The 25141-nt window shown below is 47.4% G+C and overlaps 1 protein-coding gene across 5 annotated transcripts in view; it reads right to left on the bottom strand.

The window, feature by feature from the left end:
• Window positions 1–25141, bottom strand: part of ZBTB16 (zinc finger and BTB domain containing 16) — a 184122-nt gene that overhangs the window by 133518 nt on the left and 25463 nt on the right. The gene's annotated exons all lie outside the window — the stretch shown is intronic.

The following is a 25141-nucleotide window of genomic DNA, read 5'->3' as shown; positions in this document are numbered from 1 at the left end:
TTTCCACCCTGACTTCCATCCCATGCATTGAAAAATAACGTATGTTCTGTTCCTGGAAAAAACTCTGGTAAGAACTGAGGCCAACTTTTTTCTTTTTAACAAATACTATAGCTTTAACCATCTCCCCGCTCCTTCTAAGGCTCTAAGGCTGGGACTTAGTGGTAAAGACACATCAATCTGATGAGAGAAGAGAAAGAATTTTTTAAAATATTCCAGACATTCCAAGGTCTAAAGAATGATAAAATAAGCCATTCATATACACTGACACCACCTGTGTGTCCCCCTCCCTAATCAGATTTTCCCTCCCATCTCCCACATCCCAAAATAACATCTCTCATCAATTTCCTACCTCAAGTCTCCATCCATTATTCTGTCTTCCAACAAACATTTATCAGTCCCCTACTCTGTGACAAACACTGTGCCAAGGATCAGGAACACATTCTCCAGAAATCATCTCCAATTAGAATATCATATTATTCTAGACTCTTAAGAGAAGAACCACAGTATTTCTACTTATTTCCTGAAAGTATGTCATGGAGACAGAAATAGTACTATTTTTACTGAATCACCTGGAGGTTATAAGACAGCCCACAGGATGAGTTTTTCAGAAACAATTTTATCCCTACCATCCATTACTTCCACTAATAAATCAGCTTTTTAATAGAAAGAGAGCAGGGGCTTGGTTGCTTCATGTATTTAAAACAAAACTAATCTAATATCGATTCAACGACTTCTTGTTGAATGACTGACTGAATGAATAAATGACTACACAAATAAAAGAATGAACGCCAGGTTTCAGGGGTAGACCATCTGGGTGACCAGACAGCTAACTATGGCTGCCCCAATAACCTGAATAAAGTCGGCTTTGAAAAGGCTCCTAGAGAAACAGCAAAGTCCTACTGTAGAGCACAGGGAACTATATTCAATACCTTGTAATATCCTATAATGAAAAAGAGTATGAAGAGGAACATATATGTGTCACTGAATCACTGCGCTGTACATCGGAATTAACACACTGTAAGCCAACTATACTTCAACAGGAAATTAATTAATTAATGTTAAAGAAACTAAAAAACAGCCCCAACCAGCTTCCTTTAAGGAAGAGGAAAGGAGAGGATGGGAAATCAAAACAGAATGAGGGATAACACGGAAGGGTCATTTACAGAATGTCTGCAGTTTTTAACCCCCTTTCCTGAACCAGTCTCAAGCTAAAGAATACTTCACAAGGACAAAGATCATGACACTTCTATTTGTCCCACGTCATCTCACTCAATGCAAAACACCTGTCAAGTGCTCAAAAAATTATCTGTTGAATAAACTGCCAGGAACTCACCTCGGGTGATTAAAAAAAAAAGGTTATGATTAGATGGGCTATAGATTGGGAATATCCTGAGATCAATGTTAGCAGCTCTGGAATTCCTTCCTCCCTTTCTTCCTTCCCCAAACTCCAACCAGTTTCCAAGTCAAATTCTTCAACCTTATTTATGCATAGCATGCAATGTTGGACTTCTGTACCCCAGACAACTCTCTCGAAGGATGTACTGGTCTCAGAAGAGTGTTTTGGAGAAAGAAATGGGTGAGAGTTAACCTGTTCGCTAAATTACTTACTCATAAATAATGACTATACACTGACTCCTGAAGACAGTGTAGACTTCAAAGGTGAATAAGAAAGAACCACAGGGTCTTTACTCTCAGATGAACATCTAAAAAGGAAGGTTGCATCTGCAGAAGTACTTCTGCCTTAAGCCAGAAAGCAGCAGGTCCTTTGAGGGGTCAAAATGAAGTGTATGGAAACAAGGATGGCTTTACGAAGTTTCCACTTCAAATAGGTCTTGGAAGACTAGGTGGGAGAGGAGACTAGGACAAACGTGGGGTGAGGCTGCCTCCTGTGGACAGACCACTCTTAAGATGAGTCTCTTCAGAAGAGGGAAGCCCTTGGGAGGCAAGTACACACAGAACTCACCAGAACAATATTCCCCTTACAGAGGAAGGGTCCTCAGATGACAATGGAGTTCTTTACAGGAAAAAAAAAGTCAGCCTTTTAACTTCACCCTCTTTTCTTCTTCCCTCCTCCCCTCCCTCCCTCTCTCTCGCTCAGTGTCTGAATTCTCTTTGCAAATTCAAATTTTAAAACGCGACCGTTAAAAGCTTTACACTATCCTTTCTGTAGACATCATTGTGACATTTTAAAATTAGACAAATTACAAACATGTTACACGATAAAAGAACCATAATCAGAATTATAGGTCAAGTGATAGACTGGAGAAAATATTTGCTATGCATTCAACAAATAAAGGATTAATATTTCTGATTTATATAGGAAGGGAACCAACAAACGTCTAAGGAAAAGACAAAAACCCAACAGAAAAACATGCAAATGTTGTCAAGTTTTGATGTAGTCCAGTACATAGATGTAAAACTCTATATACTTTGGGTTTTGTATATGAGCTTTTAAATATATATACTATTTAAAAATATATATTTCTCCCCACACACATATCTGAGAAGTGCTCACAAAAGAGAAATCCTTTATTGAAGTGGGTCTGGAAGCCTCCAAAAAGAAGAGAGTTAGGGTAAAAAAGGGAAGAGGGGAAAAAAATTGTATCTCAACAGTAGCCAACCAAAACACTAGAGATAAATAAATTCAGCATTCTGGCATCTGTGGACCCAGAAAAACTAGACTCCAGATTAAATTCATTAAGAAAACCACCCACAACAAACCCACAGCACCAGGAGAGGGAGATGGAAGAAGGGATGGGAGAGGTTGAGCGCGGCGGAAACAGAGGTGTGAGAAGCAACCCCGTGGAGGAACCTCCGCCCAGCACAGGACACGGTGGTCTCCGTCTTATTCATAACGTTTGCCTTGGCTAAGGTGCTAACGCACAAAAACATCTGTACAGAAGGAAGCAACTGATCTCAGTGAGATCATTCCGGAAACTTTTCACGTACTGAGAGTAATTTCACCAAAGGACCACGCCGTTCATGTTACGCGCTGGACGAATGATGGAGTGGTCAGCAGCACCCGCCAGTTTCTCTCTCTCCCTGTCGGTGTGAAAGTGAAGTGGGGGGAGGCTGGTTCAGAGATGGAGAGGGGAGGAGAGGAACAATTTAAAGGGCACAGCCAATTATATAGGTTGGTTTTAATTTTGAAACTAGTGCTTAAATACCAGTGGTATTGCCTTCAGCCCTCTGGAAACTACAGTGTAATTAGGTTCACTCAACTTAACTTAAAACATCTCCAGTCATTAAAATTTTTCTGGATCCAGCCAAGTTATCACACACACACACACACACACACACACATCCCTAAGCCAAAAGTACATCAAGTCCCCAAGAAACAGCAAAAACATGTCACTGCTTTTGCTTTTCAGAAACCAGGCGCATGTTTCCTGACCTTCCTTAAAGATAATGTTCTCACGATTAATTAATTTATGAATAGTGCCCCCCTGCCCGCGACATACACAACAGGTTCTATGCAAATTCTTGAGCTTTTAAATTATACTGTTAATGAAAGCAAATAAAGGCAGTTAAAAGGCAATTTGCTCAATTGGTGTTAATATTTAAGCACAGCATGTGTAAAAACAAGATCACAGAATTCAGTTTTTACCAAGAAAACTTTAACCCAACTTCATTTGGAAAAGATCAGATGTGTTACCGAGAATCTGTTTTCCCCTACCCTTCAGCATCAGGTAATGAGGCTTTTTATTAAGCAAATATTTCACATTAACTTCATCAGTTTCTATCACTTAGAAATTCCAATCTATAAAATCAAATCAGCTTAATCATGTTTAGATGAGATCCAGCATCCTGAAGGCAAACGAAATTGTGGATGTCTTCCCTCTCCTTGGCACACTCAAGCACCAGACATCTTCCCTCTCCTTGGCACACTCAAGCACCAAGATTCCAAGATGTCAGAATGGAAAGGTTCCCACCGCCTCCCAGACCCCGAGGTCTCCCCTGCTGCCTGACTCTTCTTATTCCTAGAATCTGAACCAGTGAAACTGACCCACCAGTCTTGGCATCTCTGCCGACTGTTTTAAATCAGTCTCACGCAAAAGCCCTAAAACTTTACTAACCGGGCAAGAGCAGTTGCTGTGACATTGCCTGGAGTGCGCCTAGACTCCCCCACGGAAGAGAAAGCTATCCAGGTCAGATCTGAACGTCCCCTGGTGACCCCAGATTACTGCTTTGGGTGGGGGTTCTGCACACAGGTTGCTGCAGAAGACTCCTTAACGTTCCCTCTTCCACTTGAAGGTCTGAGCGAAGTCTCAGGGTCTCCTAGAAAACCTGAGCCCTTCAAAGGGAGAGGAAAAGGGGGTAGGGGGAAGTTAAGAGGGTCAGCCTTTCTGGGATGCTGAGGACCCCTACCAGAATCCCTGAGCACCATCCCCCCCCCCAGCTCTCTCACACACACACACACACACACACACACACACACACACACACACACATAATTCCCCCACATTCCGTACACGCCTTCTCTGGGACTCTGGTGCCCTCAAAAGAAGCTATTGCAAAAAAAAAAAAAAAAGAGAGAGAGAGAGAGAGGAGTACAATTTTGACTGTGATGTTGAATTATTAGGCTCCCCTATAGGGCCCCCCATGTGGCCCCCACCAGCTGCTGCCCCTAGTCCTGGATCTTCTGGTGCATCTCAGTTTCCCTCACTGCTCTGCCCAGCTGTTCATCTGGACCATGGTTCCCACGCTTTCCGTCAACACACCCCACTGCCGAAGAGAACCAGGCCTCTAAGAGAATGGGCCAGGTCTGCAAGGCACTGCCTCCAGGAAGCCAGTTTCGGCTCTGCCTCTGCCTGGACCCCACCGGCAGGGCAGCCTCCAACAAACACAGCCTCGTCTCTGAATTCAGTCACTAAATCTCTCCACTGCTCTCCTTCCCATTCCTCCCTCCCCCGCCCCCAAGCCTGCTTATCCCGAAACCATTTCTATTCGATTAAGGGGACGGGCCACAGCAAGGATGTTTACATTAGGCTCACTTCCAGGCCATAACCCGTCCTGAGGGAACGCATTCCTGATGGGGCAATGGAAAAAAACTATGCAGAACATCTGGGCCTCCCTGCACTCCTAACTCCGGCCCTGGGGACCTCCACCAACTCCAGGTCTCCCCGAGAGCAGGCAGTATCACCAGGACGTGGGGGGCAGGGTCTGGCTTCAGGGTCTGGGGTGCCAGCGAAGCTGCAGACATTTTCAGTCTAGCAAAGACCTGGCCAAGCCAAAGATGTCCCAACTCAACACACAAAGAACCAATCTCACTCACCGCAGACCGGCTCTTATTTCTGGGGAAACAGCATTTTGCAGAAGGCCAGTTCAGCACTGGGACAAAGGTCCTCAGAAAACTGCCACATTCAAATGGAGAGCTAATGAAAGGCCAAAGCAAGCTCCACTAGAAGAAGAAACAGACATTGTTTCTCAAGGATGGGGACGTGCCCCATACCCTTCCTCCACCTGACTCCTTCCAAAACCTGCCCCCTCAGTGCCAGGTCTCAGCTGAGTTAAGCCTGTTATGGGGGATAGGATCACATACGTGCCCCATTTGCAGCCCCCAAATGGGACTGACCCACTGCAGAAGCAAACACAGGAGGCAGGTATAATTGCAGTTTGGTGAAGCCAGTTCTGACCAGGTACCTTTATCTAACCATCAACCCTAAAGCCAGCCTATCCCAGGACCCACACAGAAAATCCAAGAAGGCATTTGGAACTCAGGCAAAGTAATTAGACAGACCTGGGTTTGATTTCCAGCCACCCAACTTAAAAGCCGGGGCTAAATGTCTAACCTCTTTGAATTTGTCACGTGTACAGATGAGGTCTCTCATCTGTAACACCAGGATGCCAAAGGTCTGTCATGGGGACTGAATGAGGTAATGTGTACCCAGCGCTGAGCTCAGAGCCTGCCACACCACAGGTGGTCAACCCACGGGAGCCACCTCCTGCAACCCATGCCTGAGGAAATGGGTCACCACCACCACCAGCTACCCTCCTAACCCCTCCTGGCTAATTTCCCTATCCGTTAGGTATCTTGTAGAGAGTGAGTGGGAAAGGGGAGGGTGGAGAGGGAAAAAGAGAGAGATGAGCTCAATGGTTCACCATGACGTTAAAGAGAACTCCTTCCAAAACAGAAGGCAGGGAGCTATGAGGGAGGAGGTCTGTGAATAACCACATGGACATCAATTCCATTCTAAACATCAGATACACACCGTGACCGCTTCTGCAGCAGCAAAAGCTGGCTCACTGATTCATGCTGGGCTTTTTAAAAAAAAAAAAAGGGGCAGAAGACAAGAGAAAAAGATTTCTAAGATGCTGGTGATGATACGTGTTCGGCTCCTGAACAGAAAGACTTCCCAATGGCTGCAAATATTTTGTGCACTCAGCTGTCCTCTGTGCCCTCTTTTGTCAGGGCTTGGGGTCTCAGAGCTAAAGCTGGCACCAAAAGACCATCTGGGGCTGCTGTCTTACACACAGAGGTTTACAGAGCTCAGTGAACGAACCCGAGAAATAATGAATGATACGCCGTATGGTCCCCGTCAGCCTCTCCCCTCTCAGGCAGCATTCAAACCCTCCCGCGTCTTCCACAATGAATGCTTCCTAATAATAATAATAGTAGTAGTAGTAGTAGTAGTGATAATAATAATTATAATAATAATAAAGGTAGGAGGTGGAAAAGGGGTCCCATTACAAGGAAGGCCAACTTCAAAAAAAAAACTTCACCTCAATCTCCTGCTAAATTCTCTATTCATTCAGGTTAATTGGAAAATCTCTCTCCCTAAATAGGACAGAAAAAAAAAAAAAAAAAACAGCTGAACTGCACACTGACACTGAGCCCAGCCCTCTCAGTCTAGTGATTTTCCTCTTTGAAAAACATCTATCTCCAAGGTCAGTTTTATTAACGTATTCTGGAATCAAGAGTATATATAGTTCTTCCCCCAAGATGCGTATGTATAAATCCACGTCTCACAGCTGAGAAAAAGTCAGGGCTACATACCCAAGCCCTGGGGAAGAAATCACCTTTCAGCCACTTTTAAATGCTGTACAGCTGTTCCTCAGGGGCGGAAGATCCAGCCCTGCCCTCACTTTGGTGGGCTCAAATACCACGTTCTCTGGAGAAAAGACAGTGTGGGAGAGACGCTTTCTCTCCAAAGGGACCTGCACGGCCACACTTGTGGATTTATTCACTCTGAACGACCAACTGATTCATCACCAGGGAGGCTAAAGCATGAGAAAACAGGGCTAATCTGAGAAAGTTAAATCAGATCTAAATGCAGAACGTTTTATGTATAATGCTATTGTAAGGTATGCAGAGCTCTCCTCTGGACATCGTCAGAACCAAAATAGGAGGGACCCCAGGCAGGCTTCCAGGCAGGTGAGTCACGTGATTCCCAAGGCCCCTTCCAGGACCTGGATCGTAATGCAACAGAGAGAATCCAAGAAGGCAGAAGGTGCATAAGTTAAGCAAGCAGCCAGGTGAGCGGGTCTCGTTCAGGCTATGACCCTCGTTGACAGGGAGACCGTGGACAAGTCATCGAGCCCTCTGGGGCTCCGTTCTCTTATCTCACCTACAAAATCAAAGGGATGGCCAGGATCCCTCCCACCTCGCGGCTGGGTTCGCTGTACCAGATAAGACTGTCTTTCTCAGGGGCACAGAGACGTGCACATATCTCTACGTGTACTCCTGCCCCTTCCCAAGCGCAACCGGTTAAGGCACAACTGCACTTTCAAACAGCCATCAAGTGGGGGACTGGGCTATGAGGGCCGGTATGAAGGGGAAAAATCTGGGCTCCAAGGAACCAAGATCAGAGAAGAAGACACAGCAGAGACACGAGGAAGTCTCATGGTACAGTAGTAAAAGGAAGGAGAAAGAGCTAGATTTCTTTTAGAAACCAGAAAAGAGAAGATGGTGAAATCATTAACCCTCAGGCCAGTGTACACAGGCTTCTTCTCATTAAATGTCCAAAAGAAACCTGGCTCAGCATTAGGGTTTTTTTCCTTTTTCATTTTCCTACGTCATCCAACATCATGATTTTTTTTAAGCCAGCAACAGGAGTAAGGATCCTGTGACCTCAAAAGAGGGTAAATAAAGTCATGAATGGAGCCCAGGCAGAAGGAATGAGCTGCCTTCTCTTCACAGAAGGGACAGAACACTTCAGAAAGGAGCAACCGCCCCATCACTGCTGAGAGCACTCGCCTGGTGGAAAGTGGAGGCAGACACACCATCGAGACCAGCATTTCCCTCCTAACAACCCTCGGCTGTTAAAGGTTAATACGGACTGGAGGGGAGGGAGATGGGGGAGAGGAAGGGGAGAGAACAACATTATGCAATATTAGACTGCTACTTTTATTTTAAAAGCCATCATGTGTAAAGCATTAGTGTTTTTGAAATTGCATTCTAGAGTTAATTAAATGGACAATCTTTTATACATAAAAGTGAAAGAAAGCAATTAAAAGCTAAATGAAGAAAAACCGCCTTCCCCTGGTGATCTGGGCTACCCCAATCCTTCTGTATCAACACGGAGCAAAGACAGGGATCTCCCCAGCACCACTGTCCAAATGTCTCTTTTATAGCCCCCTCGGTGACAGTTGGAGAAGTATTTGTCTTCCTTTTAAGTTTACCTATGAGACTGTCAGGGTAAGAGAAGAGCAGTGAGGGGGGAAACTGTCATCTAAGCACAGCTAAGAAAGCCAGAGAGAGGCCAGACCACTCTGCCTCGAAGGAAGCCTGAGAAGACACCCCGCCTCTCTTTTGTCACCTCCACCAAAAAACAGCCACACCCAGTACTTCACCCAAGAGAATTAATTCACAGTTTGGGACTGTCTGGCCCGCCTCAGCTCGCAGGCAGGAATCCAAGAAGTATATTCAGATCACAAAAGAAACTAAGATTAGTTATCAGATTAGGTCCACCTCGCCAGGGCCAAACACCAATGGGTCTCATTTTTTACGAAATGTGTCTTGCCCAAGTGGGTGGGTGTCTATGGGTAAAACTGCTAGCTCACCTGCCAAAACAGGTCAGGAAAAGGCAAATGCAGTTGCAGTGTGGTGACCAACCCTGATCTCAGGGGAAACGGTCACGGCAAACTCCCCTTCTGATGCCCAGATGGACTTAATCCTGCCACTCAAAGCCATTGAGATGACGCTGGTGCCTTCACAAGAATGTCTCAAACTTAAAAGGCACTACCTTTCTCTTTTGTGACAGCCAGAAGAAAAGCATGCATGAGTCAATATCCGGACAACAGAACCGTTCCCAGCAGAAACTTGCTGCAGAAACTAAAAGGATGTTCTCTGTTTCGGAGGCTGGGTGGGCCAAATCCCACCATGAGCTGCTCCCAGAGCCCAGGTCACAAGATCTCCTACTTCTTGGCTCCCAGGGCATCCATCCCTTCACTGAATCTGACAGTCGTGCCCAGAAAGATTTTGGAAAATACCTGCAAACTCCCACAAAACAGCACTAATCCACTCTCCCGTCCCCGCTCACTACCCCCCACCTCCGCTAATACAGAGCGTCCTAGGGCCAGTGCTGACTGCTGGCTACTCCAAGGGGCTTTCTTTTCCTTTCCTGCCATGGAAAAAGTGGTCTGTAGGAAGAAGAGGCAACAGAGAGATGGTCAAGCCCAGAAGGAGGGAGAAAGGCTTCAGCCTTAGGTGCTGGAGGTGAAGGCTGATGTGTTTCACCAGCTGTGTCCCTCCCCAGCTGGCAGGCCAGGTCTACGGGCTAGCACAGAGCAGTGCCCGGTTTGCTTTCTGCCCCCTTTCCTGCTTCCCTTTGGCAAATGAGCTCAAACTGGGTACCTTGACCCAAATGCTGGTCTGAGAGGAAAGAAAGAGAACAAAAAAAAAAGAGAAGAAAAAAGCGAAGACACGGGTGTGGGTAACCCACAAATTCAATTACATTCAGCCCTCACACAAGAAAGTATAGTTTGTTAAATTTCTCTTTGATTCCCCAGGCTCCAAACCCACACACTGGTGTCAGGGAGGGGTGTTAAATAAGCCACCAAGATGAAGCGCCTTTGTGCTATCACCCCACAGGCACCCACAGCTCTCTTTGAGATTGAAAGCCCAGAATCATTTGCTCCAGCCAACCCGCCCCATTCTGTGGCTGAGTTCATCTCGGGCCCCAACTTGTGAAAGGAATTCAGGATGGGTTAAACGTTATCTGTATCTCCACCCCACATCTCCTAAACCATCTGATAAGCGCAAGAGAAAACATCCTGTGTACAGAGGTTGAGATGCTGACACAGGGTGGGGGAGCACCAACGACATGGGGGCCACGAGGAGTCAATCCTCTGACAGATAGGGGCCCACGCTTTGGAAAGTTCAGAGAAAGCAAAGAGAAGAAAGATTCCACCAGCTGTTACATGTGGTTACCGAAACACAAGACGCAAGCAGAGACTTCTATGTCCCAAAGTTAAAAAAAAAAAAAAAAAAAAAAAAACAAGCACCTCAAAACCTCTCCAGGCCTAGCAGATGGTGCACACTTTAAAAAAAAAAAAAAAAAAAGGAAAGAAAGACATGAAAAAATAAGCAGAACGTCCAGCCACCCCGCAGTGGTAGAGCAGACCCTGCTCACGCACTCATCTCTGGGTTGAACTGTGCTTTGGAGTTGGAGTCAGCCGGAGGGGTGAGGAGGTCTACCTCCTGAATTCCAGTCATTTTCTGATTCTCCTTCCTGCAGCCCACACATCTCCCCTCCTTCCTTCAACACAGGACCTGGACGAAGGCAGGATAACGCTTTTGATGACCTCAAGGCTCTCTCAAGCCCCTACATTTTAACCTCAATAATCACAGTGCTAGGGCTCAAAGCAGGAATAATTATCAATGCAACAAAGTACCATCCTACAGGCCTCCAGTTCCAGCATCCTTGACAGAGTAACATTGGTCACTAAATAATTTTAATGTTCCCAGCAGCCAAGAGGAGCAAGACATAGCAGTTTGGAAGGGCACCCACATTTGACTGGATTCGGTTCATATAGACACACAAAAAGAGCAAGCCTTGGCTGACTCTACTGTCCCCGCCTGACACTGCGGGCTGTGATGAATGTCAGGGAGCATCAAAGGCTTCCAGCCCAAGAAGGAAGCCACACTAAAGCTCCACGATTGGCATTTTTTTCTAGAACTGCCCTCGGCTCTCCTGCCTATAAAATTTTGTAAGCATCCAATAAATAATTAAAAGACTGTTTATTTCTTACTAAACCACACCTCAGGGATACGGGACCAACCCCAGGGCTATCAGCAAGCGTCCCTCTTCCTACATACGCCAAGATCATCCCAGAAATACTGGCCCAGGCATTTCCCAACTGGTTCCCTTCCAGAAAGACGGGGCGGGGGAGGGGGGAGGGGGACCTACCCAGAAGAAGGAAAAATCTGAACAACTGATTCCACCCTTTCCCTCTAACCTCTCTCACTGCAGCTGTGATGGATGAGGAGCATGATGACGAATGACAAACCTTTCTCCTGAAAGCCCCGGAGTGAAAAATTCACCAAGGATCCCGAGGACACCCCGTGCATGAAAAAGCAAGAGCATGTTAGGAACAGCCACTGAGCAGCCTCAAACCCCAGGGAGATCGAAACCCAAACTTGTCTGCCAACGACGCACCAGCACCTTACAGCCACAATAAGAAAGTCTTCCCGAAACATTTTTTAAGGATTTTTTTTTCTTGGAAGGAGGAATCACAAGCCTGTAGGGCGAAGCAGCTGAGCCCCATGGCTCAGAGGTGTGTGAATGAGGACATGCAGCCATCAGTGATGTGTTCAGTGCCAATCCAAACATGCCAGCCAAGACCCACAATAAAGCCGGACACAGACCATCAAACCAAAGGAAAGAGGTCCCTGAGGCTGAGGCCAAAGGCAAGGGAAAAACAGGACTGTTCCAGGGCTTCTGTTCCCTGGAGCAGCCCCCAGTGTCTTAAGGAAGAGAAACTAAAAGTCACTGGGAAAACCCTGCCTGTTCGCTCCCCATCTGGGATGCCACCAGTTCCTCTGTCACCACCATGATGTGTATAAAACTGAGCCACAGATACACAAATGTATCGCCATTGTGTGCAATGACGTCAAAAAAAAAAAAAAAAAAAAAGCAATGCAAGCAGGTCTTCTGCTCCCAGGAAGAAAAAGGAGGACAAGGGAAGTAACATTTTTGGGCACTACAGTAACAGCAAGGAGAACTACATGTGTTTTTCCATTTGCTCCTCACAGTAACCTTATGAGTCAGGCGATCTCATCCCCCACCGTACGGGAGCCTCGGAATGTGTAAGTGACGTATTTAAGGACGTAAAATTTAAAAAGTGGCCAATCTCCCTCTCCATCTAGGACTGTCTTGACTCCAAAATTTGGGCTCTTTCTACCGTATCACGTTCCTGTCTTCCGTCACACAAGGTCCTACAGACCCCCTCAAATAGATTTGGTTAAATGGATGAATTAATAAGCGGTCCCAGGAAAACATGCCTCCAAGGCACCAAAGAGCATCAATGCTGAGCTGGAGGATACAGAGAGGGCTGGATCATAACTTAGTGGATATTCAAAATCTCTTTACAAGGGGTAACTGTCCAAAATAAACATTCACACACACACACACACACACACACACCCCACCAAAATCCAGTCTGCAATGTTCTTGGCCTTAAGAGTCACTCTGGGTCCCCCAACAAGCTAGCTACGAGGCCACCTCCTCATTAAAAACTACTCTAGGGTCTCCCCCATCCCAAGGATCCTTCTGGATTCCCAAGCCAGCACTTAGTTTTGTGAAAGCAGTAAATACCTGATCTTTCGAAGTGAGGAACCCAACAGCCATTGTCTGGCTTCACTCTACATTTATAATTATGCCAGTCCTACGAAAGGTTAATAATTTCATAAAGCTAGATGTCCCGCATCTGACAAAAGGGTCTGTCACAAAGGTCAGAGTCCCTTCAGTTCTCAGCACCACTCGGGGATTAAAAATCTCTGGCAAACTAACATCGCTAGATCCTCGACATGTTTCCTCGTCATCCATCTGTGGCTGAGCAAATTCAAGAGGAGAGCGGCCAGCCCGCCGATCCCCACCTCCCCCAAATCTGCACTCTGTTCTATGACCACACCCCGTGACCAGCAGGATGAAATATTTGCTTGAATCAGTTTTGGTTTAAACACTTTTGTCATCCAGCCAGGCCAGGACTACAAAAATGAAATAAATCTCAAATATGGACAAGCCTGCTCAGAATAAGTCCACTGCCACGCCTACCACATTATTAAGGAATAAGGATGGCGGTCAAGGAGAATTTTCTGACTTGAATCCCTGGGCCCCTGGCCTTTCGATCAGCTGGGCAGGCCTAACGTCAGTTTCCCCAGGTTTGGGGTTTGGGCTGGTACAGCTCAAGCCACCAAGCCCTCCTGCAAGTCACTCCCATCTTTTAAGGGTCACTTTGGGCCAAACACGAGCAGAGAGAGAGATGACTGAATTAGCCACTTACCATCACGTGGCATATAGAAAGGAAAGCGACATTTTGCTACTGTTGATTAAGGAAGACCTGACAATCTGGGTTAAAAAACACAGGAACAAACAAAAATCAGGTCTCAGAATATTTCGGTGTCCTTAAGAGATCATGTCCCTGGTCCACGGGGTCCCCACGCAGGGCGGCAGCTCAGTGGCAGCTGCCTCTGGGGGTTCCAGCAGGAGCTCATGTTTCTTTTTCAACCTTTAACTCACTTTTTGGCAAAACAAAGCAGAACCAAATGTTTATGCCTGAGTGCGTCGGAAGCCACAGGACACTCACTGGGCTGGGGACAGCAGAATCCTTCTCAGGTACGAGAACACTAGGAGGGCATGTGCCACTGGCACCCCAAGTGCACCAGCACAATCACGGTTTACATCTCGACATCTGAATGTGTCTGAAATGTATTTTATAAGCACTGAGTCTCTTAGGCAAAGAGAGAAGCTGTATCATTGCTGTTCTGTTCCAAAATGGAAGGCCACGTAAATGATCCGGGCTGCCTCCCTACTCCCTCCAAAGCTGTCTGCCCCCTACCCCACACCCTCCAACTCACACACACACACACACACACGCACACACACACACAGCACACACACTCCTTCTCTCACTTGAGTTGACAATGCACGGCTCTACGAACCATTAACTCACCAGCAGGCTGGGTCACAAGACAATAGTATTATCCATTAGTTAAAATACAACCCACCTGGAGACTTAGATTAAAATGCTTATTTACTGTCGGCTACAGATATGTTTCTCATTGCATTTTGTTGGTGGTGGTGGTGGTGGAAAAGCATTTATCAGGGAAGATCCGGAGTTTGGAGAGAACGGAACTGGTGTGAGCCAGGTACCTGGAGAAAAGATCCCTCTGAACACCTACGCTTCCTTATTCCGAGCGGCGCTCCTTCTTCACTGATCACATCATAACTAGACTGATGACACGTATGTTCAGGGGTTAAGAGTGTCCACCTCCCTTCCTGAAGGGGGAGGAAAGTCAGGCCGTGAGACCACCGTTTAGAAGCGCCATTCCAGACTTAGAAAAACTAAAATCAATATCCGTTGTAGCACCTCTCTCTCCCCCAGTAAGATCGTGGTTGTTTTAAGAGGATACAAGCTTCTGAAATGCTGCCTTAACACACAAAACATTGCTCAACTGTTCCAGAGGCAGGTGTCATAAACAAGCAGCCACATGGCAAACATATTGATTTCCCAGCCCTTATCTCACAGCAACCGGTGCTCAGTTACCAGGCTACTTTAATATGTAATTTACTGCAGAGGAAGGAGAGCAGGGCCCAGGATGTCTGAGATATTTACTGGAGAATTCGGCAGCAGCAATGGAGGCTCCCCACAAGGGGCGGCGAGGTGCAAGCAAGTCTGAACTCTGCGTCGGAAACCACAAGTGACCATTAGCGTTTCCAAACTGTTGAACGAATAGCCCCGACCCCATCCCTCTGGCCCGAGCCCAGAACCCATTACTCTGGCACAATCGATCTTCATCAATTCCGTTTACGCTATGAAAATCCAGCTCGCCACCGCCTTTATTTACATATGGGTGTTTAATATCTGCCAAAACAGTACAAGGAAATTGCCTCCATCTATTACGCGGCTCACACTGGACTCTTCCCTGGCCCACCTGCCTCAAGATAAAAATAAAGAGGACCAGGGAGGTTCGGATTTTAAAAGCTCTCATGCCTCATGAGCATGTCAGGAGTTTTACTTTTTTTTTTTTTAAGTCAGACTTTTTTATATATCCCAAGCTGCAAAACACCAAAAAAAGATCCAACGCTAATTAAAAGCAATCATTGTATGGTTACATTAAGTGGGAAAGAAGCTCTGTGTCTGGCGTTAAAGGTTGTAGGTTTAAAATAAACCTAGAAATGCCAAAGTTAAGTTTTTTCAGATCAGCGCCAAGGCGCCCACACGCCCGGTACTATATATATGTGGCGAGCCCCGTACCTTCACATGCTGGCCATCAAACCCTCGGCAGCACAGAACGAGGCTGCTGGCTGCAACGCCACCACGGGGTAGAGGAATCTTCCATTTCCAGAACTGATATTTGCATCTCAAGATGCTAACTTATTTGGGCTAGATTTTCACTGTGAATTTCCTCAGGCGTTTTACATTTTTTTCGTTCAAATGAAAACGCAACTAAGAGGAAGGGGGAAAGAGCCGAAAAGTTTCTGCTCAGATGCTCCCCAAATCTCTGGCTACATCCGCGACCGGTCGCGGGGGACGAGGCACACCACAGATGGGGAACAGAATGCTTCTAAACCCCTGACCACACAGGTACAAAGTCTAAAAGCATAAACACCTCTTCCATAATTTTCAGAAATTCTGCAAACCCAGAATGAACTTCCTTCCTCACTGAAAAACCTCCCTATGTTGTAAAACCACAGACATTTTAAAAAACTACTGACGTAGGAAAAAAAAAATCAGAGAAGATTTTCCCTCCGCCTGCCCTCTGGGAAGAGGTCAACTAGAGAAAGTCTCAGAGCTAAAAAGGTGGCGACTTTGCTAAAATCATATGAGTAATAAAAACACAGGGCCTCAGATAGTAATCACATCATGAGAGAGTTAGTTACCTGATGAAAATATTTTGTCTACCAAATAAAAATGATGGTTAAAGGGTGCTAGGTTGGTGACTGATAAGTCTATAAATAAGTTAATTGTTTCTTTTAAATTTAGCAAAGGGCTTCTTAACAATATAATGAACTAAATGTTTTCTGAGAGATTTTGCTTCAAATACCAGGTATCGCAATTAACATAAAGTAATTTTTTATTGTGGTAACATACACATAACATAAAAAGGTACTGTTTTAACCATTTTTAAGTGTACAGGTCAGTGGCATTAAGTGCATTCACACTGCTGTCCAGTCACCACCACTATCCATCCACAGAACTCTTTCAGCATCCCAAACCAATATTCTGTTCCATTAACACTAGCTCCCTACTCCCTGCCTCTCCCCAGCCCCTGGGAACCTCTATTCTGCTTTTCGTCTCTATGAATTTGCTTCTTATAAGCATGGGTATTTCATATAAATGGAACCATACAAGACTTATCTTTTATGTCCAGCTTTATTTCACTTAGAATAATGTCGTCAAGGCTCATCCATGCTGTTGCATGTGTCTGTGTCAGAATTCCGTTTCTTCTTTTTCTTTTTTTAAATTGAAGTATAGTCAGTTTACAATGTCGTGTTAATGTCTGGTGTACAGTATAGTGTTTCAGTTATACACATATATACTCCTTTTCATATTTTTTCATTGTAAGTCATTACAAGGTATTGAATACAGTTCCCTGTGCTCTACAGGAGGACCTTGTTGTTTATCTATTTTATATACAGTGGTTAGCATCTGCAAATCCCAAACCCCATTTGTTTTTAAGCCTGAATAATATTCCATAGCGTGTATTTACCACATTTTTACCTACCCATCCATCCATCAATGGACATTTGGTTTGTTCCACCTTTTTGTTATTGTGAATAATACCGCTATGAACATGGGTGTACAAGTTTATCTGTTTAAGTCCCTGCTCTCAATTCTTTGGGGTCTACACCCAAAAGTGGAATTGCTCACAAAATACATTTCTGTTCCCTTAAAAGGAATCGTTGTTTGTGCCTTGGCATCCAACACCTTCATCAGAATCAAAAAAAGGGGGGGAAGGAGGATGGGCAGAATAAATTTGGAAAACTACAATCAACAATGTTGCTGAAGCAGAAAGCCACCCAGAGAGTGCCTACATGGTCACAAACGTGCCTGTGGAGCGCTACCCCGGCTGAAACCCTTCACTTCCTCGCTTAAGGGTAAGAGTTTTGAGCTCAACACCAGAAGCACTAAAGGAAGGATTTGTCGGGGGCAGGGAACATAGCTGAACAGCTTAATGAATGACCTGAATATGCCATCACTGCCTGGCACCTTTATGAGCCCATGGTTTTGAAAATATAGGCATATTTTTTTGACCTGACCTCATTTAAACCTGCTGGGGGACTTACTATACTAGGTAGCATGTGAAAAGTAGCATGCTGACATCTTAGGACATGCAGACATGCAGGAGACCTCAGAGATCTGTTCTCCCATCTCCCAAGAGTTTAATAATGTAAAATGCCAAGATGAAAAATTGCATGTGTATCTTCAAGATAGGCACATTTAGAGGTTTATGTCTTACCACACATCAGAAGTCATAGATAATCCAAACCCTCCAAATTTTCATGAAAACCCGGACAACATCAGCTCTCCACCACCCAAAACCTAGCAATGTATTCCAGAAGCTCAATTCAAGATAAGAAAATCGAGACAAGGGAAAAGGCAATTTTAGGTTCCTCCAAGGGAAGTCAGAGTTTTAATATTAAAATGGCCCTGGGATGCTCAGACTGTGAGGAATTTACTTTTTCATATAATAAACTTTTCTTTTAAACACTCTTTTTTTTTTTTAAACACAGCGTCTTAAGTAGATCTTTTGGAATTTACAAGATAAATACTGGTAATTTGATTCTTATCTTCTCTAAATCCAATTCTAAGCCAATTTTGTGTAAAGGACACTAATTACAGCCTACAGGGAGAGAAAAGGTAACCTATCAGGGAGAATACACTCGGAACGTTTAAAAGGCTGTGGGACCCTGAAAAGTTAAATAGATTTCAAATCTACTGGAGTAAGAATAATAATTAGTTAAATGGAAATTATTCTCAGGCCCTGGTCTACTTACCACGGGCCCTTCAGAGTCTTGTCAACACAGCGCCAAGTGTGCTCAGGGCTAAGATAAACAACAAGTTTCTACTGCAGAGCACAGGCAACTCTATTCAATATCTTGTAGTAACCTATAGTGAAAAAGAATATGAAAAGGAATATATGTATGTATGTGTATGACTGAAACATGATGCTGTACACCAGAAACTGACACAACATTGGAAACTGACTATACTTCGATTAAGAAAAAAAAAAGTGATCAGGATAAAGAGAGCAAGGGTTTACCCTCCCACAGGCCAATGCCTAGCAGTTGCTTTGGAAAGACCCAGCCTTGGTGAATGAAACTATGAGAAAAGGAGCAAGCGAACCGCATCGTCCTGCAAAGGGCTGGATGCCGCCTTGTTAGCGGTCTCCTTCCCCCAGCTCCGTATCTATGTCAAAGGCATTGGTTGCATAAGATGCTGTGCTTTTCCCAAACTCAGCGCCACAGAATGAGATGACAGGGCTGCATGTGCGCCATCCTTCCCCACTCCCACCCCTTCCTGTTGTTTTTCTTGGCCTTGGTCACAAGAGACAGTCATGCTAAAAGGATGCCATAAACCCCACCTGATGTTTCTGGCAGCTTTAAGGATGCCATCGCAGGCAGAGAGAGGCCTCCAGCTCCTGGTGCGGTGGCTGTATAAGGTCCTGGAGGGCCCTGGGGCGGAGGGAGACCCAGACTGGTCGGGGGATCAGGGAAACACCTCCGGAGAGCTTGCAAGGCCTTTGGAAACTCCTGCCCCCACCCACGGATGGCTCAAAATATCTCACAAGACTAGCTTTCATTTCAGGACCCACTGCAACCACTGAAGCCCCCTTGGGCCGGGGTGTACCCGGTTGAGGGACAAGCAGATGTGAATCCCACCCTATCCGGCTCAGCAAGTCACGGGCCCTGATAGGAGCCCCACTCCCCCGCACGAAGGGGCACCTTTTCTAATTCACAGAACAGCGCCAGGTGGAGTATGGTGGCCATGCTAGCGCCCCCCACAGAAACTTCCTGAGCAACAGTGGCCCTCTGGAGGCCACCACCCGCCTTCCACTGCCCACAAGCCCAAGCTCCCCACCCACCCTCAGAAGCTGGGCACCCAGACAGCCACAGCACTGCAATCCATGGGGTGGCCCTGCCCTCACCAAGCAGGAAAGCAAACCTCTCTGAGTGCCCTGTGTGGCTGAACCAACATCTCAGACTTTCAGTGGACTTACTAGGTTTGTTTTACTGAAAGTCCCCAAAAATATTTTTTTAAGGACCACTACTGAAGAGCTTAACCAGAGAAGAGCTCAACGTCTAAACCAATGACATCATCACTCTTCCAAACACACAAATCCAGAAAGAAAAAGTGTCTCCTGACCACGCAGGAACCATCCAGAACTCATCCTCGCATATGACAGATTATCCCAAAGAGCGCGTGTGAGGCCCTTTCTACAAACCATTTAGAAAATGGGCGTGGGTTAAGTGGTAGGAATAAGGTTCTCCATTTTTCTTACAGATCAGTCCCTCAGAGAAACCAGGTAGCAGAGGAATCAGTGCGGGCTAAAAGGCAACGCTTCCGTACTGTGTCTTTCCAATCTTGTTACAGGTTTTGGCTGCTTCCAGCTGCTGGGACCGGACACAGAAATGGCCTGAAGGGTGAGCACACGGGAAAGAGACTTCCTGGGCCCTAACTCTGTATTTCAGGCCAAGGTCCCACCACCCGCATTCGGGCCTTTTGCCCACCTCCCTCCAGGTCTTCCTTCTGCTCGTGGCTGTTTATTAACGGTCTCCCTGGAAGATGGGCGAGGACGAGAGACAGGGTGCCCCCTCGGAAGTGGTGGTGAGGGTAGGGGAGGAAGGGGGGAGCCAGGAAACAAAGGCTGAAAGGAAGATGGCCCCTCTGTAGCTGGGGGACCACCCAGGGTTTCTCAGTGGCCCCAGGCTCCCTAGAACAGGCTTGAAGTTAACCATTCTGTGCCACTGCTAATCTGCGGTCCTGACTTTTGGTTCTGAAAATACCGTTTCAAAGATAGAATTAAAGGACAAAAGCAAAAACACTTGACGCTTCCACACCCGTCTGGACCCAGCTGCTGGAGTCGAAGCAGGTCCACAAAGAAAGCCCCATCAGGCTTCCAGAATTAGCGAATACAGGACAGGCACTGGTGGTTTTTTAGCTTCTTTCAAAGGGCAATTTTGGGATGTGGTGTGGTCTGTGTGTGTTTTCATTTATTCTACCAGCTCCAACCTTTATTCTCTGAATGTTCTTCTGGAAAACTTCTCTTCCCTTTATCACGTCATGCAGACCAGAGGGTGACAAGAAGAACCCCAAGAGCCAGGGAGGGTGGAAGGAAGGTTGGGGGGCACTATATGGTAGGGTCCCCAGTTTGGCTCCTGTGACTCAGAAAGGGGCTGTGGCCTGGTCAGTTTGAAAGGAAGGAGCCCTGTGCAAGCCAACCCCTGTGTTACCTGACCCTATCCTTACAACAACCCTACTATTAGGTAGGTGCTGTCCCCCCCGCCCCATTTTAAAGATGGGCAAACTAAGGCTCGGAAGGATAATACGGAAGGAGGAGGAATCAGGAAACGGCAGCTGCAAGGATCCAAGAACTCACGTAAGTTGATCGCTGTCCATGAAACTGCTCTTTGGAGAGAGGAGAGTGAGGGGAGGAGAGCGGGGTCCCCTCTACGCTGTACCCCCTCCCCCCACCATAGCTGATGGGAGACCAGTGGACCCTCAGGAGAAACACTGGGAAGAAAGGAATCATTTGCTACAATAAATCAAGAGGATCAAGACACAGGGCCCCTCTGCAACCCCAGACCACAGAATTCGTTCCAAGGAGCAGCTTAGAGCTGTCGAAAGGCGCACACGCTCGTGGTCGCAGGGAGCCCCGTGCTCTCGCCCTCCCTTCCACCCCAAGCCAAACTGCCGTTGACAAAAAGCCCTTCAGTGCTCCCAGTGCCCCCACCTTTTGTAGCAATCCCTGGAAGGCCTGAGTGCACAAACACAGTGCCCTTTCACTGCTGCCTCTCGGGGCTTCTGTTTCACTGGGGCCCTGAAAGAGAGTACTGTAAATAAAAGAGGCCTGTGTGACCTGCCCTGGCCCCCGGCCCTCCTCGTCCCCTACTGTAACGGAGCTGCTGGTCAACGCAGCCTCGGAGGCTCCACGAGGGCCCCCACCACCACCCTGCGCCCTGGGCACCACGGGGGCAGGAAGACAGAGGATGAGGTCCTGGCTGGTTTGGGGGTGTCGACGAGGAGGAGTGCATGGGCCTGGCCAGTCTCAGTGACTTTTAGGCATTTCAGCACTTGTTTAAATGGCTGCAGGAAGGTCAGCTCAGAACTCCACTGCGTGAGTAGTTTAGGAGAGGGGGAGGGGAGGTCATTTGGTTTTGTTCTCTTTGTCCAGCCAACTGGACAAAAGCAAGGCGAGGGAGAGTAGGCTGAGAGACCGGAGTCCACCCTGGATCGCAACCGCAGGACCCTGTCCCAGAGAGCTGGAGGAGCAGAAAGGAACCGTATCACACTAGGTGTAGTCACATACTTGGCAAAAAAAGTAAAGAAAGAAGATAAGACTGGGGGGAAGGAAAAAGGCACGAGGAAGTACAGAGGTAGCAAGCAAACTCACACACGTGGGGAAAACAGAGACCAAACCCAACCTGGAGCCGCTGAGACCAGAGCCAGTCAGCAGGGCGTTCACAGAAGTCGGCATCTCATGGGCTCGGAGATGAGAATTCACGTCTGTCTGCTATTGGATTGGGCTTGGAGGTTAGTGGGGACAGACATGAGAATACGGTGCAAGGTTCTTTATTAACTGTCTCTTGCTGGGCCTCTCTGCAGCCAAATGGTGGTATATGAGGACCTTTAACTACCCCATTACACCCACTGGGGTTTTCACTAACACCACCTTAGGGCAGGGGGTGGGGGCTCGGCGGGTGGGGAGAGGATGAAATCTGAAACTTGGAGGACAAAACAAATAAGCAGAAACAACAAGGCCAAGACATATTTTGCTTAAACTTCCCACCAAGATAAAAACCAGGGAAAAAAGCAGAACCAATCTGAGAGTTTGGCAGGCACAGTAGTTATCTGACAAGAAGAGGTAGGGGAGCCACAGGGCACACACCCTTATCTCAGCCAGGAGAGCAGAGGCAGGCCGTCTCAGACCTCTCTCCCTGACAGCCCAGGGCTGGCCCACACAGCATCCAAGAGAATGAAGGCCTTTTTAAAGTCTGAAAATGAGTTTTCTAGGATTGAGGGACTCAAAGGCTGGGTTTCTAAGCCATGGATGGGGAAGTTCTTACCCAGACCTCAGACAAGCCCCAGACGAGGCCTCAGCCCCCCCAAACTACCTTCTCACCACTCTGAAGTCCAGGCATTTCTATGATGTGGGCTTGGTGGAGGGGAGCCCAGGAACTCTCTGGCTCAGCCAGGCATCCCTGCTTTGCTTCCCAAGCCGCCGACGGCATCCCAGGGCCAGCCAGGTAAGGCCTCAACTCAGAGAAATGCAGAAGTTCAAGAGGCTGCCCTGTCTTCCTGCCACCCTCCCTGCATTAGGCCCCAGGAATAAAGCAACGACATTCTTCCTGACCCTCTCAGGCCTTGAGTGACAGGGGTGGCCTCCCCCTACAGAAGAAGGACCTCAGCAGGACTGCCTCCCAACCACCCCCAGCCTGTCATGGTGGGGACCAGAAGAGAAGAGCAGGTGGAGCCACGTCTAATGACTCATTAAGGCCAGTCCATCACTCTGGGCCTCAGTTACCTGCCCATGAAATGGGCATGAGAATATTAATACCACTTTTCTCGCCTGAACGCCATGAGCAGGACTAGGTGATCTCGTGTCCCTTGCAGATCTAAGATCTTGATTATAGAAACAATCTCAGCAGCAAACAAGAGTAGCCAAGTGACCTAGAATCAGCCACTTCCTGCCCTGAGCCTGCCTGGCTGCTCCAGGGAGGCCCCAAGTAGAGTTAAAGACCCACACCTGCCATCCAGGTGCCTATAAAACCCCTGGACCTTTACACTGCAAACACCTTGGGGTTTACCTGCAAGGTTTAAAGGAGGGACAAGGGGAGGGGCAGCCCAGCCTCCCTGCCCCTCTTGTCTCCAGATCCAGCTCATCCTTGTACCAGGCTCACGAATCCTGCAGGGAACACACAGCACTTTGGCAATCCCAGGTGCAAAAGGACGATTCCCCAGTGGACACTTGAGGACTGTAGCCAGATCGCCATCCCCTCTGCCTTCTTAGCAGCTAACTCAGCAGCCTCTGTCTCTCCCCATCCGAGGCGAGTCTGGAGAGGTGAAGATTTCTAGGAGCCGAGAGAGAGAGCCCATTCCCTCCCTGGGTCTTGGGGATCAGAGGCACTTTCTACAACTCAACCGCCTGAACACATCATGGGTCATTACCTTGTGCGCCCTGCCAGGCTGGGCACTGGGATAAAGAAAAGAAAAAGCCACAATCCCCATCCTCATGGAGCTCTCAGTCTTACTGAGCAGAGATGGCATGGAAACCCATGCATTGGCATTCCTGCGCTCAAGGGGCGAGCAGCTGCAGCAAAGTGCTTGCCTGAGTCCCCCCTCAGGATCAGCTCCTCACAGGTTCCCTGAACCCCAGGGAAACCCGGACTGTGGAACCAGCAAATGTTCGCCCCCTTGAGACCCGCACTCCTCCCAGCCAAACTCTTTCTGATGCCTTCTCCTCAAAGACCGGTTCTCATCGGAATGTGGGTCCTGCCTGGGGGTGCTGGAGGAGGGGGGAAGGAGAGGGAGGCTCCAGTTGGAGGGCCTGGCGGTCCTTGGCCCTGGGCAGCCTGCTCATTGTCACACAGCAAGTAAACGCAGGTGGTGGTGCGTTAATACCCGCACCTGCACAATAAGGCATTGTGTGTGCACCACCCCTGACCTCCCTTCACATAGCATTCGCACTCCCCCAGCCCTTCACTCCTGCCTGGCCTATTCCTACTATAATAAAGATACCAATTGGGACAAATCTGGCACTGATCAAAAGAAGAGGGACAGAAAAAGGAAAAGATAAAAGAAAAAACTCCAAAGCAAAGATGGTTCTGCTTTGACAACTCCCAAGCCTGGGCTTGCTTTCTGGGTCCCCCTTACTCCCAGCTTTGCCCTGGTGGTTAACCCTTAGGACCACATTGCAGATATTCAGAAAACCCAGCCCACCCCTGCTCCACAGTAACACCACCATCCATCAGACAACCTCCAATTCACTAAGCAACGGGGATTCCCGGAACACTTACAGTATCCATGAGCCCAGCCCATGCTGGGCTCCGGCGGGGCAGCGGAAGTGGAGGAGGGGTGGCTATGGAACTGAACGGCACCCAGATCCTACCCACAAAAACTGAGGGCATCTTAGGGAAGAAATGAACAAAAGTGTCAATGATAAAGATCAGGTTCTATCTACACCTCTCTGGGATGGGGTTCAAAGCAGGGCATCGTATTTCCTATCGGAAGCCAAGGGGAAGACGCACCAAGAAAGGCTGGAGAAGGAGACAGCATTTGCACTCGAGCTTGAAAGCTCTGGCCCCGGTGCAGTGAGTGGAGAACGTTACGGCAAGTAAAGGAAGGAATGGGAGAAATTCAGTGTGGCAGCAACATGTACTGAGCTGCCATGTGCCAGGTAATGGACTGAGAGGTCTACAGACGTGAAAAAGATGGTCCCTTCCCTTGAGGGGTGGACATCTTAAGGCACATAGTGAGAAAGGGAAGCAGAAATGTAGCTGGAGTCTAGGATCCTTGATGGCGCTGAATGCTAACCTAAGAATTCTCTGGTTTATTCTCTAGAAGAGGTAATCGCCACGGTGGGTTTTTGAGCAAGGCAGCGACATGATCAGAGCTCTGCTTCAGAGGATGTGGGGATAAGCCACAGTCGGGGACACTGCAGGAAGTCTGGTTAGGAGACGGGGAGAACCATCTGGTTGAGTGAGAGTGAGGAGACGGGCTGAAGAGGGAAATGGTGATGGAAGGCCAAGGGAAG

The sequence above is a fragment of the Camelus bactrianus genome, chromosome 33, assembly GCF_048773025.1.
Source record: "Camelus bactrianus isolate YW-2024 breed Bactrian camel chromosome 33, ASM4877302v1, whole genome shotgun sequence".
NCBI lineage: Eukaryota > Metazoa > Chordata > Mammalia > Artiodactyla > Camelidae > Camelus > Camelus bactrianus.
Note: the sequence above shows the minus strand (reverse complement) of the source record. Positions and strands in the feature narration are given on the sequence as shown.